Source organism: Triturus cristatus, chromosome 6 (assembly GCF_964204655.1).
Source record: "Triturus cristatus chromosome 6, aTriCri1.1, whole genome shotgun sequence".
NCBI classification, from domain to species: domain Eukaryota; kingdom Metazoa; phylum Chordata; class Amphibia; order Caudata; family Salamandridae; genus Triturus; species Triturus cristatus.
Genome location: NC_140589.1, coordinates 1144188470 through 1144207725, shown reverse-complemented (window position 1 = coordinate 1144207725; position 19256 = coordinate 1144188470). Strand labels below are relative to the sequence as shown.

At 43.1% G+C, this 19256-nt stretch overlaps 1 long non-coding RNA gene across 1 annotated transcript in view; it reads left to right on the top strand.

Annotated features, from left to right (window-relative positions):
- Positions 1-3996: 3996 nt before the first annotated feature.
- The window catches only part of LOC146821113 (uncharacterized), a 41877-nt gene continuing 26617 nt past the window's right edge, over positions 3997-19256 (top strand). The window contains exons 1-3 of the long non-coding RNA XR_014962863.1: positions 3997-4019; positions 4125-4186; positions 6945-7061. This is a non-coding gene — a long non-coding RNA (uncharacterized LOC146821113). The remainder of the gene's footprint in view (positions 4020-4124; positions 4187-6944; positions 7062-19256) is intronic.

Here is a 19256-nt window from a genome sequence, read left to right as displayed (position 1 = left end):
GGGCTATGACAGGAATACACTCACTAAAGTAGAACAAAGAATTCGTGGGGTAAAAAGACAAGGTACTCTGAGAGAACGCACTGAACCTACCCGAAAAGATGACAAAATACAGATGGTGACCTGTTATAACACCTGGTCAGGTGTCTTAATGCGCAGTCTTAAACGGCATTGGCACATTCTGAGGGCAGTCAGATCCCTTAGCGATAATATCTTGGGCAGACCCATCATTACCTACAGACAGGGAGTGTCACTGAGGAATTTACTGAGCCCGAGCTACCCAAGGGTTGAGACAACAGAAAGTTGGCTTCCACAACGGATGAAAAGTTTTTATGGGTGTGGACACTGCAGTGCATGTAAGTGGGAATGAAACAAGAAGACAGTTTATGGGCCCAGGTGTCGGAACCTATAGAATAGTGTCTAATATAAATTGTCAGATGAAATTCTTTGTGTACATTATTGAGTGCAAATACAAGAAAATATATATTGGTAGTACGATAAGAATGCTGCGTGAAAGAATAGGAGAACATATGAGAGCGGTCAAGCAAAGGAACATGAGATATCCGATCACACATAGCTCAATACTCCACTCAGACCTCAAACAAACACTTTGAATTCTATGGCATTGAACAAACTCAGCGACATCTCAGAGGGGGCAACAAAGAATTAGCCTTACGTAGGCGAGAGGCACTTTGGATTCTTAGACTGCGTAGCACTGAGATAGGGCTTAATGTAGACCAGGAGATATATTATTTTCTAGGAAGGTAAATGCTAGAACTGCTTTACTCTGTGCTTTACAACTGGTCTCGGTGTCATGAGGGTTATTTTAGAAATGAAAAAAGAAAATGTTCTGTTTGCCTGCATTCTACATTGAAAAATTCGCCTGGTATTTTTAATTGTTGCTCTCTGTACATTGTATTCCGTAATTCTGTTTTTTTTTCCGTTATATATAATTTGTATTGTTCTATCCATACACAAAAAAAATTAATATTCCATTACCATGAGGGGATGGAGAAATTTAGTGTGGATGTTCACGTTGAGCACATCTCACTCATGGTGCATAACACACCTTGAGAAAGTATCACTATAGTCAATTTACCCGGACACACGTTCTGAAAGGGTGCTTTAACTACTTATCGAGCCATTTTGATTAGCTTAGGTAACCACATTCGTCCAAGAAACACGTTACAAGATGGTGCCCAGTGGAGTTTATATGAACATTTTTTAATTTATGCCCTGTGTATTTAGCAATACCCTTGAATATAGGTTTTAATTTGAAATAACACTGTGTGTAATATGGGTCGGGAGTTTTGGGGAGCTGTATAATGAGTACAGAGTTTAGAGTAATTAGTTTGCTTTTGGACATCGATATTTTAAGATGGCCATCAAGAAGTGGGACATGGCTTTAGACCTTCGTCTATTTTGATAATCCGGGTGTGTGAATGAGACTTGGTTTTTGTCCTCTCTTCATTTCAATTAACTGATTAGTGAAAGTTTGTATTTAAGCAGCTTCGCGTGGCTTCTTTCTGTGTTCTCAAGCTACACGGAGAGCGATGTTTGGGACAAGATCGTCAGACTCACAATAAGAGTCGGACTAGGTTTGTGTGATGTGTTTGTCTTGTAGTATGATAACTGTAAAGACATTTTGGGTAACTGATTTGGCGTGTAAGCATTTAAGATTGAATGGTGGTTGGCACTTAGTATGCCGAATAATGATGTGACATAGAGTACAGGATTTAACAAATGTTTCCTGCTCGATTTTGGAATATATACATGATTATCACTGTATTAGCCATCACGCTATATGTGGTTTGGCTCTACTTTACATGAACTTTGATTGTGCAAATTACATATAATGGGATGCATTGGTTTGAAGAGTTTGTGATACTGTGAAAGTATATTACGGAGGACACATTTTGAAGCAGTGTTTTATGTTGTAGAGAGACATAAGAGATATTTTGATCGCAAACATTGGTGAAAGAGATAACAAATGTAACATTATATGTATTACGGTGTGTATGTAATGATCTGGCAGAGTATTCTAGCGAGGGCTGACATGTTGGCTTACGGAACAGGCTTGGCAAACACAAGGATAGGTGTCACGTTGGTTGAAATTGTGCATTTGGAATGAGCACGTACTTTTACTCATATAGAACTGGTTACATTGTTTTTGTAAGGATTTTACACATTGAGACATCCCCTTTATTACTATTTTTAGAGCTTTGGGGTCAAAATAGGATCCCTCAGATGCATGGACTCCCTTATTGACGTTGCACAAGATACTGAATCACTTTGTGGGTTGGAAATATCACCACAAAAGAAGTAGGTGTCCAGATTGTGTGTGGGAGTTGAGTACTAGAGAGTGGACAGCCTATTTTTATGGTCTGCTAACTAGTGGTTGTTCTTACTTTAGAGAGGTCTTTATCAAAAAGGACAGAGATATTTATTGAATTTCCACAAATTCATGGTTTGGGGTTACAGAGGTGGATACTGTAGTCACTCTTCCGTCACCACTTGGAAGCACCTTATAGATGTTTGCCTGACTGTCACTAGTCATGGGATAGGCTTTGTGTGACTCACTATATTTTGATAATGGTTTTTCACATGGAGGTAAAGTAGCAATCTTGGAATGATACTTAGGTTCAAAGGGCCATATGTAGGAAACACTTTTGCGATCGCAAACACTGCAAATCGCAAGAATCTTGGTGTTTGCGATCGCAAAACTGACTGCACCTATGTTGGAGAGGTGTCCGCCGCAAAAAGGAGCGAATCGCTAAGTTAGCGATTAGCAATTTTACGTAAAGCTCAGTTTGCGAATAATTTAGCGGAATCGCAATCTGCGTCGCAGTATTTGCGGAAATCGCAATTACCGACATCGCAAATTGCGTATTCGCAAAATCAGATTTTCAGAAAAATCGCTAATAGCGATTCCTCAAAAATCGCAGTTTAGCACTTCTCAATTACCACCAACTCTGAGCAGGTGGTAACCAAGTGCAACCTATTTAAACAGGCCCACAATGCCACAGGGACTTCACACCATGGCTGGGCTGTACGTGATAGCCAGGAGGCTGCGAATCAGGGATGCCATGCAGAGGAGACGCCAGGAAAGGATCTACAGAACACGCATCACCCTCTTCCAACTGACCGATGAGGAGATCCATGTGAACTACAGGCTGCACCCACACAGCATCCTGGATTTAATAGAGGAGCTGACACCCATACTTCAACACCCCACAGACAGGGCACACTCCATTCCCACCCATGTGCAGGTGCTGTGCTCACTGCACCTCCTGGCATCAGGGAGTTTTCAGGGGGTCATTGCCACAGCAGGTGGTGTCTTGCAAAGTGCACTGTCGCGCTTCCTCCATGCTTTCTTGGATGCAATGGTACAGAGGCTGCATCACCACATACAATTTCCAAGCACACCACAGGCACTAGATCAGACCAAGCAGGATTTCTACCAAGTTGCACAATTCCCCCATGTCATTGGCTGCGTAGATGGGACCCATGTCGCAATCTCTCCCCCATCACATAATGATTATGTATTTCGCAACAGGAAGTCATATCATTCCCTGAACGTCCAGGTAGTGTGCAATGCCCAACATATAATCACTGATATTGTGGCCAAATACCCTGGAAGCACACACGACTCATTTATGTTTCGCCACTGTGCATTACATCGCAGACTCACAAATGGTGACTTTGGAGAGGGCTACCTGCTAGGTAAATGCATGCCAAACACACACAGTGGCAGTAGAGTGATGCAGTGGCAGGACACTATTGACCCTGAATCTGCTTATGCCCCGCAGGTGACAGTGCGTATGCTGTACGAGACTACATCCTCACACCGTACCTGAATCCAGCTACTGCAGGTGAAAGGAGGTACAACAGCGCACACAGAGCCACACACTGTGCCATTGAGAGGACCTTTGGAATCCTAAAGAGCCGTTTTCGATGCCTCCATAAGAGTGGAGGAGCGCTACAGTACAGCCCGGAGACATGTTGCAGAATTGTGGTTGCCTGTGCTATGTTACACAACATCGCTACCAAAAAAGGAACCCCAGTGGACCTGTCAGACTCTGAATCATCAGATGAGGATGGACCAGCACCACATCGCGGTCCCGCAGGTGGAGATGGTGCTGCTGCGGGACGCATGAGACGAGACGAGATCACACAAAACTACTTCTAAGTGAGTAAAGAGGACACAATGCAACTGATTTGTTTCTTACAGGGATGTTTATTTCCTTATCTTCAGGAATAAAGGTACCATCCATTGTGACTTTATAGTCCCTGCATGCACTTGTTTGTGTCACAGTGCACTAACTAACATCAGCCACTGAGTCATCATTGACTGTGTTGCCTCACACGTGGCCATTAGTCCCTTGTGTCCCTTCACCTCCTCCGTGCACGGCCTGTTGAGCCTCGCTGTGCCTGCGCACTGCCCTCCCTGGAGTCATCATCCACTCTGTCCTGGCGTGCACTCCGGCGTCTGTCCTGTGGAATAGGGGGAGTGATGCTGCTCCTGCTTGATTGTTCATCAGTGTCCATGGCACCAAGTGTGCCTATGCCACCTGTGGCAGTTGCGCGCATCTGGTCCACCGCATGTGTAACTTGCACCAGGACCCTGCCAACGTCCTGGCAGCAGTGGGCCATCTCGTGCTGCATGCTGACACATCTTCTGGCCAGCAGGGATGTGGCGGTTGACTGGCGGTTCACTGCCCTGGTGTATAGGTCCAGCCGTGTGTGTAGGCGATGTCTCTCCCGGTGCCGGGCTGCCCTGTCCCTCACGATCTCCCTGCACAGGCCCTCCAATGCACCAGTAATGGCCACTACAACTGCGTGCAACTCGGCCATGTTGTGGTTATGTGCAGCCATTTGCCGTTGGATTGACCGTATCCCCTTTACTTGCAGGCACTGTTGCTTGAGCATGCTGCCCTCCAGGCCCGAGAACACCGTGTCCTCTTCACCAGGAGCAGCGCTGGTGGATGGGCGTGCCCTGCGTCTCATCCCTCTCCCTACTCTGGAGTGTTCAGGGGACTGTGGTTGGTGCTGTTCTGCACGCTGCCTGTGCACTGGCTGTTGCTCCTCTGCTGTGTCTGGTGCCTGTGCCTCCAACAGTGGTAGTGGTGGTACAACATTGTGGCGCCTGCATGGTGCTGTGCCTGCAGTCCTGGCTTCGCCCTGCTCCTCCTGTCCTACCTCGTCCTCCATCTCAGCTGTTGCCTCGCATTCAGCCTCACTATCCTGTGTTGGTGGTGGTGCTGTGGATTGAAGGGCACACATTAGTTCTGTGTCCTGTGTGGCATTTGTAATGCATTAGTTTTACACAATAAATTCACATGGCTACTACCTGTGTTTGTCACTATCTGCATGATGGAGTCCTTCCTATTCCACCTGGTTGTGTCTCACTGGCACAGTTATCAGTGCATGTGACTACGTCTCCCATAATGCATTTCTGGGTGTGCTGTGTGACATGTACTGGAGTTGCAGTCAGGTTGCCTTATGGGGTTTGGGGGTGGGTTGGGGATGTATCAGGGTGTTTTGGCATGCATCTTACCTTGTCTGGTGTCTGTGTGTTCTGAGCTGTCCAGGTCAGCCACTCCACTCACACTCTCAGGCTGAAGTGTGCCCTCCACCAGCTCCTCCAGGGGCGTTGGTTCTGTTGCAGTGGAAGGCCCCCCACCGGTTTTTTTTGCCTCTGCAAGTCTTGTGGCCACCCTCTCCTTTGACCTCTGCCGCATGTCATACCACCTTTTTCGTAGGTCCTCGACACTGCGGTGTGTGACACCAATGGCATTGACTTTTTCTTGGATGTCACTCCATATCCTGCGCTTTCTGGCCTCTGGAACTCGTAGGGAACTCTTCCCAAAAAGGAGATCATGGCTGGTGACAACCTCCTGTGTGAGGACCTCCAGCTCCCTGTCACTGAATTTATGTTTTCTCTTCCTTGCTGGTTCATCATGCTGCTTCTCAGGACCCTGGGACTCCATTTGGCTGGTTTCCAAAAGCTGTGCAAAACTGTTCTCCTCTCCACACAGGCTCTGACACAGCTACTGGCTCACTCACAGCTGCAGGCAATCAGGTGCAGCATGGGCAGTCACACTTCCTGGGTGTGATGTCATCATTCTGCACCTGAATTGCAGATTCCCGTTTTTGCGATTCCTTATTTGTGATTTCGCAATTAAGGAATCACCATTTGGGTAATCGCAAAAATATTCTGCGATTTTAAGGGAATCGCTAAAATATAGCGAAATTATACCTACATCGGAATTTGCGATTCCGAAATTGCGATTCGCTAAAAAACGCAATTTCAGAATCGCCAATTCGGTTCTCCCTACATATGGCCCAATGTCACTTGCTTGTCACTCTTATTTTCCTCCATTACCGCATTAAGTATTTGGGATCTTTTGATCTTATGATATTATTTGTTGTTCATGGTATTAGGCATTTCTTTTGGCTCATGGTCTGCATTGTCCACCCTGTGCATGCTAATACATGTCTAATTGGAGTTGTTTTCCACTTCTGACACAGGGGATTTCAGAATAATATAATTGACACCTGAAAACTTTGTAAGGTGTTACATTGGCCTGTGTTTTGTTTGTGCTTATGCAGCCTTTAGAAAGTCGCAGGACGATTCCCTTTGTAAGCGACGGAACACATGTAGGCTGTCTGAAGCAAGACCAAAAGAATAAAGAAAGAAAATAAGAATTGAAATAACTTGTGTATAATTCGTGCTTACATCGTGCACTTAATGAATTGCTGATACACCTATGACGTGTGCTGAGGATTTCTTTGCATACTCCTACAAGTGTCTACTCTACTCTAGTACACGATTTGCACTAGTGATATATGTGGTATACATATGTACTTTAACTACTTTTTCAATCTTTCTAGTGAAAAAGAATAAATAGGGGGAGGTGTAAAAAAATGTGTAATGTTTTTTCTAGGCATACTGACCACCCGTGCCGGGGCCAGTGGTGGGGCAGGCGACGCCACCCAGGAGGGAGCAGTGGATGCAGCAGCTGCCACAGGGGTGGGTGAGCCAGTAGCAGTGGCTGACGGTGGTAAGTTATACTTATATTCCTTACTTATTGACAATAGTTACACACTTGCTGCAAGGGTGCACACTGTATGCTGAAAGAGAATAACTTGTTGTGAACAACGGTTAAAGAAGACACCCTTTACTTGGCATTAGAGCAATAGCATTAGCGGTGGGAGTAATAGTTGAGTAATTGATGGCCTCTTCTATTTGACTTCAATTCTGCTGGAAAAGTTTTATGGAGAAGATTAAGAGTCAGATGACCTTGATGGATGGGTTGAACGAAGAGGGAAAGAAGGATGGAAGGAGAAAAGACGGGCGAGATGTAATATATATGACCGGCAGAGAAGGATACATGCCACTTGGGATGCATGCATAGGTGGCTGGTAAGAATCAGATGCATGGGTGGTTGAAGGATGGGTGGAAGTTGAGAGAAAAGATGCCTGCCTGGGTGGATGAGACTGTATGGGTGATAGCAAGAATCCTCTGGGGTGTTTCACGAGTCAAACTCAAAGGCAAGCAAGGAAGGAAGGACGCATGGGTGGTGTTTTAAAACAATAATAAATGTTTGTTGTTGAAACAAATTAAGATTTGTTGAGAGGTTAAGAAGAATGATAGACATGTTTACTTTGGATGGGTGCCTGCCCTGGATGGTATTCATCATAGCATAGGTGGAGATAGAGTAAACTGTGACTGGCTGAAGAGTCTTTGAAGAGAATGTAAAAGGAAATAAACTACACCTGAGTAGCAAAGCCAAGGAGAATGGAAGTTGTATTTTCAGAATACTCCCTTGACTCCCAGTAGTTTGCAAGCACAGCACATATTTTGTGTATGTATGTTATCAAGCGCCTTCCTCCGACTCTGAGGCCCACATACTACTTATGTTAATTTATTTTCAACAGTGTCAGCCTGCCATGGGTGGCCTATCGGCTGCATGGTTACACAATCAATCAAAACAAAGTACCTCATGTTGTCAGATACATATATATATCTATATATCTATCTATCTATATATATATATATATATATATATATTATCTACTGGCGGTCGCCAGTAGATAGTTATAGTTAGGACCGTGTTTCCATAGGAAATCCGCAACATTCTATTTGGAATAACTTTGGCGCCGGTCGACGAATCCTCGCGAAATTTTCAAAACTAATGGGGCGCTACGCTCCGCTCCTACCCTGAAAGTCTCGGGGGAATTCGTCAAGCGGGGGCTGAGAAAAAAGGGGGGTCCCAAAACGCATTTCCCCCATGCATTTTCCCATAGGACCTTTAGTCCGAGCTACAGCCCGAACGGCTGAACAGAATTACTTGAAATTTGGCAGAGGTAGTCCTCAGGTCAGCGATGTGCCTTTTGTAGGTCTGGTGTAAATCTGTTCAGTAGGTCCTGAGAAAATAGCATTTAAATCAATATATATATCTGTAAGCGTGCTCCGTGCGCTTACCGTAAGCTTACCGTACGCGTACGGTGCCGTGCGCGAGCTCAATTCTGATTGGTGGTTACATGACTGTAAACATTCGAATCGGTCGAAATCAGGAAGTGTCGGCCGCCATTTTCTGTCTCTCGCACTGAGAAACAAAGGTGGGGAACGTGAAAAGGGGGCAACGAAGAGAGTTGCAGACCCCTAGTGTTTGTCAGGGGGTCCAAGAAGGACCCAAAAGTACAGAAAATACATTTAATAATTTTAAAAAAAATCGCGGAGTGCGCGTACGGTAAGCTTACCGTACGCGCACGGCAAAAAAAAAAATAAAAAAAAAATAAAGAAGTAACAATCACATTTATTAAATAAATTAAAGGACCCACAAGGGAGAAAAAAACAAATGTTACTGTGTAAAAAAAGGCGAGGCAACTATAACTTGCGCGACCGCAATCCACAATGTGTAATTTCAGATGTCATTATTGATGTCATGAGTGATGTCACTGACCATGTCATGAATGATGTAATATGTGACGTCATCAGCAGTTTATTGTGGGCGCGCAAGTTATAGTTACCTGATCTAACTATAACGTGGAATTTCATTGGTTTTTTACGAGTGAAATGTACAGCTAACTATAACATGTGTGAAACCTATGGTTTTTTAAGTGAATATATATATATATATATATATGTATGTATATATATATATATATATATATATATATATATATATATATATATATATATATATATATATATATATATATATATATATATATATACGGAATGAATGCAGGCTTCCGGGTCACCCGGGAAGAGAAGTCTCACTGCGCCGTCGACCGTTGATGAGAAGGGGGTCCGTGAATGATCGTGCGAGACCAGTAAACGACCAATGAAATCACGGTTTTTCCTCCGTAGCTTTTCCGAACTAACGGCTCTCCTGAAGAGAAAGGCACGGACCCAACTTGTAGTGCAAAAAATCTTTTATTCCTCTGTCGCCATTACGCGTTTCGGCTCGCCTGAGCCTTGATCACATGACAGTGGTCTAAGAGAGATAACACCTTTTAAAGTGACAGTGCCAGTATGATCGTGACCACGTGATTAGCTTACTACGATAATCTCGTAGTAGACATAAACAACAAGAACAGCATGTATTGGTGACGAGACAGGTAAAATTACATAAAATGTCAACCTGAGTATATAATTGGTAACAATCTCATACAAATATTGAGAAACTATATCACATGTGTATTTACTTAATATACTGTTTTCAAACATGATTGATGTTTTATCTTCTGTTTTTGGCATCACGATCAAGGTAAAATCAATAACAATAAATAACAACAATTGTTCTTGAAAAAAAGTGCTTAAGTGTAAGGTGCCATATAAGTGCAAAGAAACCTGGGGTGTGTGCTGCGCAATATCGCGATAATTCAGTGAGGTTAAATTATTTGTTACATTGGTTGGGTGATACTTGATGTTTATTGGATCATGGTTTTAATACCAAAGCGCTCTAATCTAGGCAGAATGACAAGTGGAAAGATAGAGAGAGTTATTGTTGTGATATCGTCTGGGGTTCGTGCATTGTAGCCAATGTATTTTAGAAGTTTGGTTGTTAAATTGAGCAAATATCCTTGCCTTAATGCACCAATGCTCCCATGAGGTCACTCGCCCTCTACTTGGGAAGTTGAATACTACCTGACACTAATATAGTCCTAGATCCAAGGGAATGTAATAAGTGCATCAATGCTAGTACATGGTCTGTGCAAATTCAACTCAGGTACGTCTACGACTAAACATATTAGACTAAATGTCATATGTAAAATGTATATAAGTCAGTGTCGTAGCGTAGTGCAAATTGCTAATAAATAGATAAAAAGGTATTAAAAAAAACGTAAAAATTCTATCTATCCATTAACCTATCCCTGTAATGTGACATCTGGATGTCATGATCCAATAAACATCAAGTATCACCCAACCAATGTAACAAATATATATAAGCAATAATCATTTGGATAAGATATCATCTGCCTTGTTGTAGTAGTCAGGGCAGGGTGAAAGTGAAATTGAGCAGTTGCCCTGGCCTTCATGTAACAGAGTATGGCCAGTGCCACCCATAATAGAAAAAATAAGATGATTGTGTAGTCAGCTTTCCCACCTGCAGACAGTAGTAAATAAAAATAATGCGAGTCTGTGTCACAAGTATGTTTGTCTTGGGCGCAAGCTGACTGAACTGGCATGCCGGCTACAACAAGGTTACTTTATTTAGCTAAACAAGGGAGAGGAAGAAAACTGGTATACTCAAGTCCATAGATACCACAAATGTTATTTCATGTGCTTGCTAGTGCTACTGTGCCACTATGTGTGTAGAATTAATTTTGTGTTACTGTTTTGCTAACAGTATTGGTCAGAATAGTCTTTTTTGCTTTTTTGATATAGCTACTCCTTCACAACCAAAACCTGACAGGAAGGAGTTGGCAGCCATGGCCTGGTGCTGGAAGCTTGAGGCCTTCGGCAATGCATATCGGCGGATGGAGGCTTTGGTGTGGAGGAGGAGGAGGCTGTAGCAACTGCAGCCTCCTCCAATCCCCCGGGCCCCAGCCAGACCCCTCGAGTGGTATGGCGCCACAGTCTGGCAGCTTCCCGCCGCACTTCATCCAGCACTGCTGTACCCCCGTGGATGCAATTGCCGAACTTTTAAGTGCCGCATGCTCCTCCGAATGGCCTAAAGCAGAAGGTAAAGGAAGTCCTGGCGATTAACCGGAGACTGCGAGCCCGCCGATAGAGATCCAGTTGGATTGCCCCTTTTTTATTCTTGTTTTTGGTGGGTGGGCATTGGGCTACGTTGAAGAAAAGTTGGGGTTTATATATATTTATGGACAATTGGTTTTAAAAATTGTATTTAACGGTCATTGGTTGGACTCTTTATCTTTTTGGACACTGGTTGGGGTTAGGGAGAGGGGTGGGTCAGGTGTTGTAAAGTACATTAGTTTATTTTGTTAGGGGATTATATTATATTTATACTCAAACTTTAAATACAATGTAAATGTTTTGTGGGGGGTTACTCTTTTATGTCACATGGTTTCCTTCCTTTGCTGCTGCAGGGCCACAGCCAGTTTTTGATTTAAATAACCTGCCAATTTTGTAACACATGAACAGATAGATGCGGTACCCTCACTGAGTGACTTGTCCTACTAGTGCTGTCAGTCTCTCCTCTTAGTCTATGCAGTCTACAACTGGACTCAAGGGTGTGGGTGTGTGAATTAATGAATTAATTTCCATTATTAATTATGCCTCCCCAAACTTCTTCTCTTACCTGTGATTGATGTTTAAACGTAGGCACAGTGATGGCTGGATGGTGATGATGGTTTGGTTTCCCAAGATGCCAAGGCTGCGGTGGTAGTACAGTATACACTGGCAGTAGCATTTGCAAAAAAAGAAAATGAGACAGTCAGTCGCCTGAGCGAGACTATGGAAGGAGTAGTAGAACAAAGTACAGTACAGTACACAAGAAGACTGCCAAACAAAAAACCATAATAATGATGATTAGCAATGCTAAAGTAAAATAAAACATAACGGTGATGGGGATAGACTAGTACAACAAGTTACAAACTGTAGTTGACTCGAGTCACTCAACACAAGCATAACCTTTAGTGCTGTAACTTAGGAGGGGGATGAGGAATCCAATCGATGCCAGCAATTAATTATCATGGATTATGCTCCTTTGGAGAAAAAATTGACTTGCAAATATACTGAGCATGGGTAGGCATTGGCAAGCAGAAGAAGATTCTCACCCTGCCTTGATTGAAATTGAATTAGTGTTGCTTTCACCACATCCACCCCAGCAAGTGTGTGATCAATTATTGGTGTGAATTTAATTTAGTCACACCTCAATATAAATCACACAGCCTGGGGGAAGAGGGTTAGGGTTTGATGAATGGTTGGGAGGGGTATTTGAAGGAAAGGTTTGACAAAGACAAACACTACACATGGACAACAGCAACTGAACACACACAATCTTGCCAGACGACCATAATATATCTGTTAAGGGAGAAAAAGGAAATGCATGCATGATGATGACTTGATGGTTAATGATGATAAGTAGTGCTTACTAACTGGAGTAGTAGTAGACAGTAGAGGACAGCAGTATTATTAATTAATATGCTATTTGCCTTGCCTGTCTGCCCTCAGAGAGACCCAAATTACATACATCTTATGTTCTGTTTTACTGGGCTTCCTTTTAAAGCTTGCAAAGAAAATTAAAAAAAATCTGTAGGGATCAATTAAAAGCAAAGAGCAAACATAATAACAACAACACACACAGTCATAATGATTGGAGAGAAAAAATAAATCAAATTATTTAAAAGATGATGAATGATACTAAAGTTATTGTATGTTATCCTGGTCAAATTGGGGCGTTGCATCTCGGCATTCCTCTTGGTCCTCCCTTTCATGGACTCTATGTCCGTCAATCTTGGGTGCCCCTGCCTGCCTGGCGGATGCGGATTGGTAGGTGGGTGTGAGTTGATTTTCTCTGTTTAGCACAGAGTAAAAGCCGGCCTGTTAGTGTTGATGGAAAAACAAAAGGAATATTGAAAAATCAATGAGGAATAAAAGTAGGAATTACGGAGAAGTGCAAACACTTTCGAAGGAGGCATGGCTAAATCATGTCTACTCTGCTGTATGTTTCCAGCATTAATCTACAACAGCAACAGGACCAAGCAGGCCCACGTCGCCGACCCAAACTCCATTTAGATTTTGACTGAGCCAGACAGTCACAGAGCACACATATACCACAACATAGCATTTTCCAAAGTAAGGAACTAAATCAATGCATGACTGTCAGTCATACCACTACTACACTCGTGACTACTCGACTTCCCCACTACACACACACAAATAATAAAAGTAAATAAGGAAGAAAGAAAGTAACAAGTTGAAAGATAGTTGTCAGGGAAGTAGAGCTCATCCTCAAACTCTGGTGGTTCAAACAGAAGTAGGTCATCTAACACACTACTTCCGTCACCTAAGTCGTTCTACTCTTCCTGCTGTGATTCAGGTATATTGTACTCTGGTGGTATAAAGTGCTGATTCATTTTGATCATGGTTAACCTCTCCACGCTTTTGGGCGAGAGACTGGTCCTTTTCACAGTTACAATGGCACTAGCAGCACTGAAAACACCCTCAGAAGAGACACTTGTGACAGGGGAAGCCAGATACTTTATCACCAGCCTGCTAAGCACTGTCCATTGGCTTCTTTTCCCATACCAATACACCAATGGGTTTCGGTCCATGAAGACCTCGGTTGTGTCATCCAGATAGGCCTGGACCGTACGCTCAATGTTCAGGGGAGCTCCAATTTGCTTGGTCTCTTTTGCCTGTGCAGCAAAAGACACACAATTGATAGATGGAATGCAGAACAAATCAAAACATTCACCCCCAGTCAAGAGATCTGGTTTAAATCCATCATTCTTTTGCTCACCATGGCCAGGTCTTCCCTGGACTGGAAACAAGCATCCTAGGACCGGTTTCGGGGTTTCACCCCTCTTCAGCCAGGATAGCTTGATTCCAGTGGCACGGTGAGCCCGGAACCCACGTTTGGGCATACCCGGCGCACATAGGGCGAGAAAGCAAAAGAGACACAATTGATGGACGGAATGCAGAACAAATCAAAATATTCACCCCCAGTCAAGAGATCTGGGTTAAATCCATCATTCTTTTGCTCACCATGCCACCCCAGTTTTGACCTGGCCATATGCAAATTAGTCATGGAAACAGTCCAGCCTGAAATGCCAAGCCAGGTCCTCCCTGGACCGGAAACAAGCATCCTAGGACCGGCTTCAGGGTTTCACCCCTCTTCAGTCAGGATAGCTTGATTCCAGTTTCACAGTGAGCCCGGGACCCACGTCTGGGCATACTCGGCGCACTTAGGGCGAGAAAAAAAAAGACACAAAATTGATGGACGGAATGCACAAATCAAAACATTCACCCCCAGTCAAGAGATCTATCAAAGTTTTGTACTTGGCAATATCCACTTCTGAAAAAGGAATTACTGCCTTACTGTTCAGAAATAATTTGTACCGTCGATCCAAAATTGTGGCAGTAATGTAATGTTGATGTGACACAATGTTATTTTGAATCCTTGTATTTTCAGAAAAGCGAGCGGCTAAGGAGTCCGCCAAATAATATGTGTCTTGTTTGTCATCCACACCTGCGTACGTTTCAGACACCTCCTTCAGCTGTTGCTCTGACATGTGCAACAATGGGATAGCTTGGCCCATAGTACACGTGTACGTGTGAAGACCTCAAATGGAAGTAGCATCTCTGTCAGGCATTTAACAAGGTCCCATTGGCCCATCTCAACGGTCATGCCTTTCACAGTAGGATCCCCTAATCTTTGCATGACATAGGCATTGAGTGGTATGTACTGCTCAAACAGACAATCAAGCATGTAATAAGTTGAGTTCCAACGTGTTGGCACCTCCTGGGTGAGTGCATTGACTGGCATTTTATGCTCATGTTGAATGACCCTCAGCTGCTTCCGGGCTTTAAAAGAATGGCTGAAACGTGTACATATTCTTCTGCAGGTGGCCATTAAGTTGCTGACTTTGTATTCATTTTTCAGAAAGTCTTGAACAACAATTTTAATGCAGTGTGCCAAACACGGGACCCTGAAATAGCCACCATCTTTCATGGCCCTAACTACATTTCTGCTATTATCCGTGGCAACAAAACCAATGTTAAGCCCTTTTGGGCGCAGCCACTCAAAGACCTTGGTGTTAAACTCATCCAAAAATTTTAGAGCAGTATGAGATTTCTCCATGGCAAACATTGCTATAGTAGCATGTTTGCGAGTGGCATGAAAAATCTCAGCAGCTTCAACACCAGCATATATCTTTTCTCTAACCCCTACATAAGAGATCCAGTGTGCAGTGATGCATATGTAATCAGTGACTTGGCAACTGGTCCACATGTCTGTTGTCACAGAGCATGCAAAGTTGGTACTAATACGTACTACGCAAAATGCATGTAGCACAGTGCAGAAACTGTGCTTAAAAATGTACCGTAGCAGCAAAACCAACAACACCCACAAATGCTTTGATTAAGCAATTTTACATGCTAAAAAGCATATAACCAATTCACAAAAGTGAATTTTGACATGAAATATTAGGCAATGAGAGAGGTGATGATTTTGGGGTCCCCTCTAACCTAGGGGGAGGACCAAGCAGATGCCTTGAACACAAAGAGCATATCATGCTGGTTAACAATTCAGTGGTGGTCCCTTCCTCCTAGGACCACCCCAAGAACAGTTATGGGCAAAAATACAATCCCAACCAAAGGCCCTGCAAAGCATTATGGGCCGAGATTAGCAGTGGGCAGTGAATATTATAGTATCCAATATCAAAATAATTCTTCAAAGAGATGCAGTTCAACTAGTCGTTACTAGATGTCCCTCACGAGTCAAGTGCAAAAGCATTGAAATTCTTTCATGAAGCTTTTGCATTTGACGCGCGAAGAAGAAAAAGAACTACACTACCTTGCAGATTGCGTAGTGTTCGATAACTACATGTTCTACATGAACCGCGAAGTTGCAAAAACTACACAAACTCCATGAGCGTAGCGTAGTTCACCGCCCAGGGTTAGTGAAAGTGGGGATGAGTGAGAATAAGTAAAGGTGTGTGTTTGTGAGTGTAGTATTTGACAGGTGCTAGCGGTGTACAGGTTGTGTGGTGGGTGGGTTGTGAGTGTATGTCTCAGTGCAGTGTAGTTGTAGTATCTGCTGGCAGGTCTGTTGAATTTGCAAAGGATCATGGTAATGATTTTGGCCCTTTATATGGGTGGAGTTGTGGGTGTGTCTTAAGGTTTTATTTTTTGCCTTTGCCAATGCTTGTTTGGACAGAAATGTCTGTTTCTGTTGTATTTAGTTGAGCATGACAGAGACGTTCATTTGACCGCAATGGGTGGTTTGTTAAGCATTGGCGGGGTAGTCCGAGCCTCTCCCATTCACGTTATGCTATGTTGCAGCATTTGCGTATGAGTCGGTCGCGTTGGGCTCGTTTCCGGACGATGTACTCAGACGGATTGATTTTCATACGTATTCTGCTCCATGTCAGTCGGTTGTATTTGACACGCATCGCATCGTACTCCCCCGGTCAGACAGCGTGCATACGTGTCGGTCGGAATACATTCCCTGTCCATGTTGATCGGAAGGGTTTCCGAGCGGGATCAGAATCGGTCCCTTAGTGTGGATTTTTGGAGGTGTCTCCAAATACATTGATTAAAATGATAGTAGCAACCCTGAATTGCTGTGTGAAGGTAGTTTTTTAGTATTGAATTTATCATTGCCTGCTCAAAATCAATGATTAGTAATTATTGGCTTCCTGTTTAATTTCTAAGAGTAGTTCAATATACATGGAGTTTTGCTTATTTGGTTACAAAGCGTAGAGAAAAGGGATGTTTGGATTTTGGTATAGCACATGGACCGTACATAATTGATAAAATGGTTTGGGACATATTTTAAAAGTCCCGTCCATCATCCAAGTTTCAGACTGCTGGAGTTTTAGTAAATTATTAGCAGTTGCAAAAATAATTATTCTTTTATCCTTTGTTTTGTTATCATAAAGAAGAAATTGTTCTTCATTAAGTGTAATTGAGAGTTCTGGGGGAATTTCTACTTCTTCAAATGTTTTGGGGGATAGGGGTGGTGGTGGTAGTAGCTTTTTTAGTTCTAGCTATTATTCTTTTCAGGGAAGATATTGAGGGTATTTGGCCAATGGCCTGTTGTTGTATTTTGGGGAGCATTTACTTAAGTATTTCAGTGGTAGATTTTTCTGATCTAGTGCTAGCTTCTTTTATATTGTCTAAAACATTTCTAACCTCAGTTTCAGTAACGTTAGGGGGTTGGTTATGCTCCTTAACATACAGAACAGTTGTTTCCTTAGTTGTAGCCCTCCCATAACATTTATTAGAATAGTATTTACTACGTTTCCAGTTTGCTTTCAGTCCAGTTTGCTTTTTTTTGGTATACACATACCCCATATAACATAGTAAAAATGTTCCTTTTTGTGAAGTTCTGAATTGGGCGCCTGCAGTCATTCTGATGTTTCAGATGCTAAGAAAAATGTATATAAAGATTACTAAAAATATTACAGTACTCTTTTATTTTTATATATATATATATATATATATGATTCCCAAAGTTGCACCAGCAAGATGAAGCCGCACTCCAAACACAGGTTTAAGGAACACCCTTTATTTTCACAGTAGCAGGCAGTTTCCCATTTCGTCTGTTTGTCCCCCAGCTTGACGCGTTTCAAGGATGCTTTTCCTCTTCATCTGAAGCCTTCGGTTTGAAATGCTTTCCGTGCATTCTCCCATCTGCCATTGCGCCATTTAACACTTTAAATTCATTGGCCTCTGGTGTGCCTGATTATTTCTCGTTTTTCCCCGTGTTGCACAGTGGTAAATGTAGTTTTTCTGCCAATTAGTGTCCTCCAGTGGACCCAGTTTCAAACCGACGTTACAGGGACTCTGCCAGCTAAATTAAAAGTCCTGCATTGCCATAATGCGAGGGGAAGATTCTCCCCGCCTGGGCCCTTTATGATTTTCAAACCGAAGGCTTCAGATGAAGAGGAAAAGCATCCTTGAAACGCGTCAAGCTGGGGGACAAACAGACGAAATGGGAAACTGCCTGCTACTGTGAAAATAAAGGGTGTTCCTTAAACCTGTGTTTGGAGTGCGGCTTCATCTTGCTGGTGCAACTTTGGGAATCATTACAACACAGCGTGTTCCAGGCCGTGGAAGCTACGCACCACCCTTTGCAAATCATAAAGGGCCCAGGCGGGGAGAATCTTCCCCTCGCATTATGGCAATGCAGGACTTTTAATTTAGCTGGCAGAGTCTCATTTGGAAGCCCAATACGGGCTGAAAACAGTCCCTGTAACGTCGGTTTGAAACTGGGTCCACTGGAGGACACTAATTGGCAGAAAAACTACATTTACCACTGTGCAACACGGGGAAAAACGAGAAATAATCAGGCACACCAGAGGCCAATGAATTTAAAGTGTTAAATGGCGCAATGGCAGATGGGAGAATGCACGGAAAGCATTTCAAACCGAAGGCTTCAGATGAAGAGGAAAAGCATCCTTGAAACGCGTCAAGCTGGGGGACAAACAGACGAAATGGGAAACTGCCTGCTACTGTGAAAATAAAGGGTGTTCCTTAAACCTGTGTTTGGAGTGCGGCTTCATCTTGCTGGTGCAACTTTGGGAATATATATATATATATATATATATATATATATATATATCACAGAAAAAAACATAGGTTTCAGGCACGTTATAGTTAGGAATTAGCATTTAAAAAACCTCAGAAATGCACTGAAAAAACCATAGGTTTCAGGGGTGTTATAGTTAGCTGGACTTTTCACTTGTACAAAACGATTGAAATTCCCCCGTTATAGTTAGTTCAGCTAACTATAACTCGCGCGCCCGCAATGCACTGCTGATGACGTCACATATTACATCACTCATGACATGGTCAGTGACATCACTCATGACATCACTGATGACATCTCAAATGACATCACTGATGACATCACTGATGACATCATCCTTGTGATAGAGTGGCAGACCTCCTCTCACCCTAATATAACCTTTGATACACACATTCAAAAATAACCTCTCTGCAATGCAGCTCAGTGGCGCTTACTGGAAGCACTTGGTGGGCTAGTTAGCCCCCAGGGGCCCTCAGTATTGAAGGGAAATTATATCCCCAATTTAAAACGTGCCATAGTGCG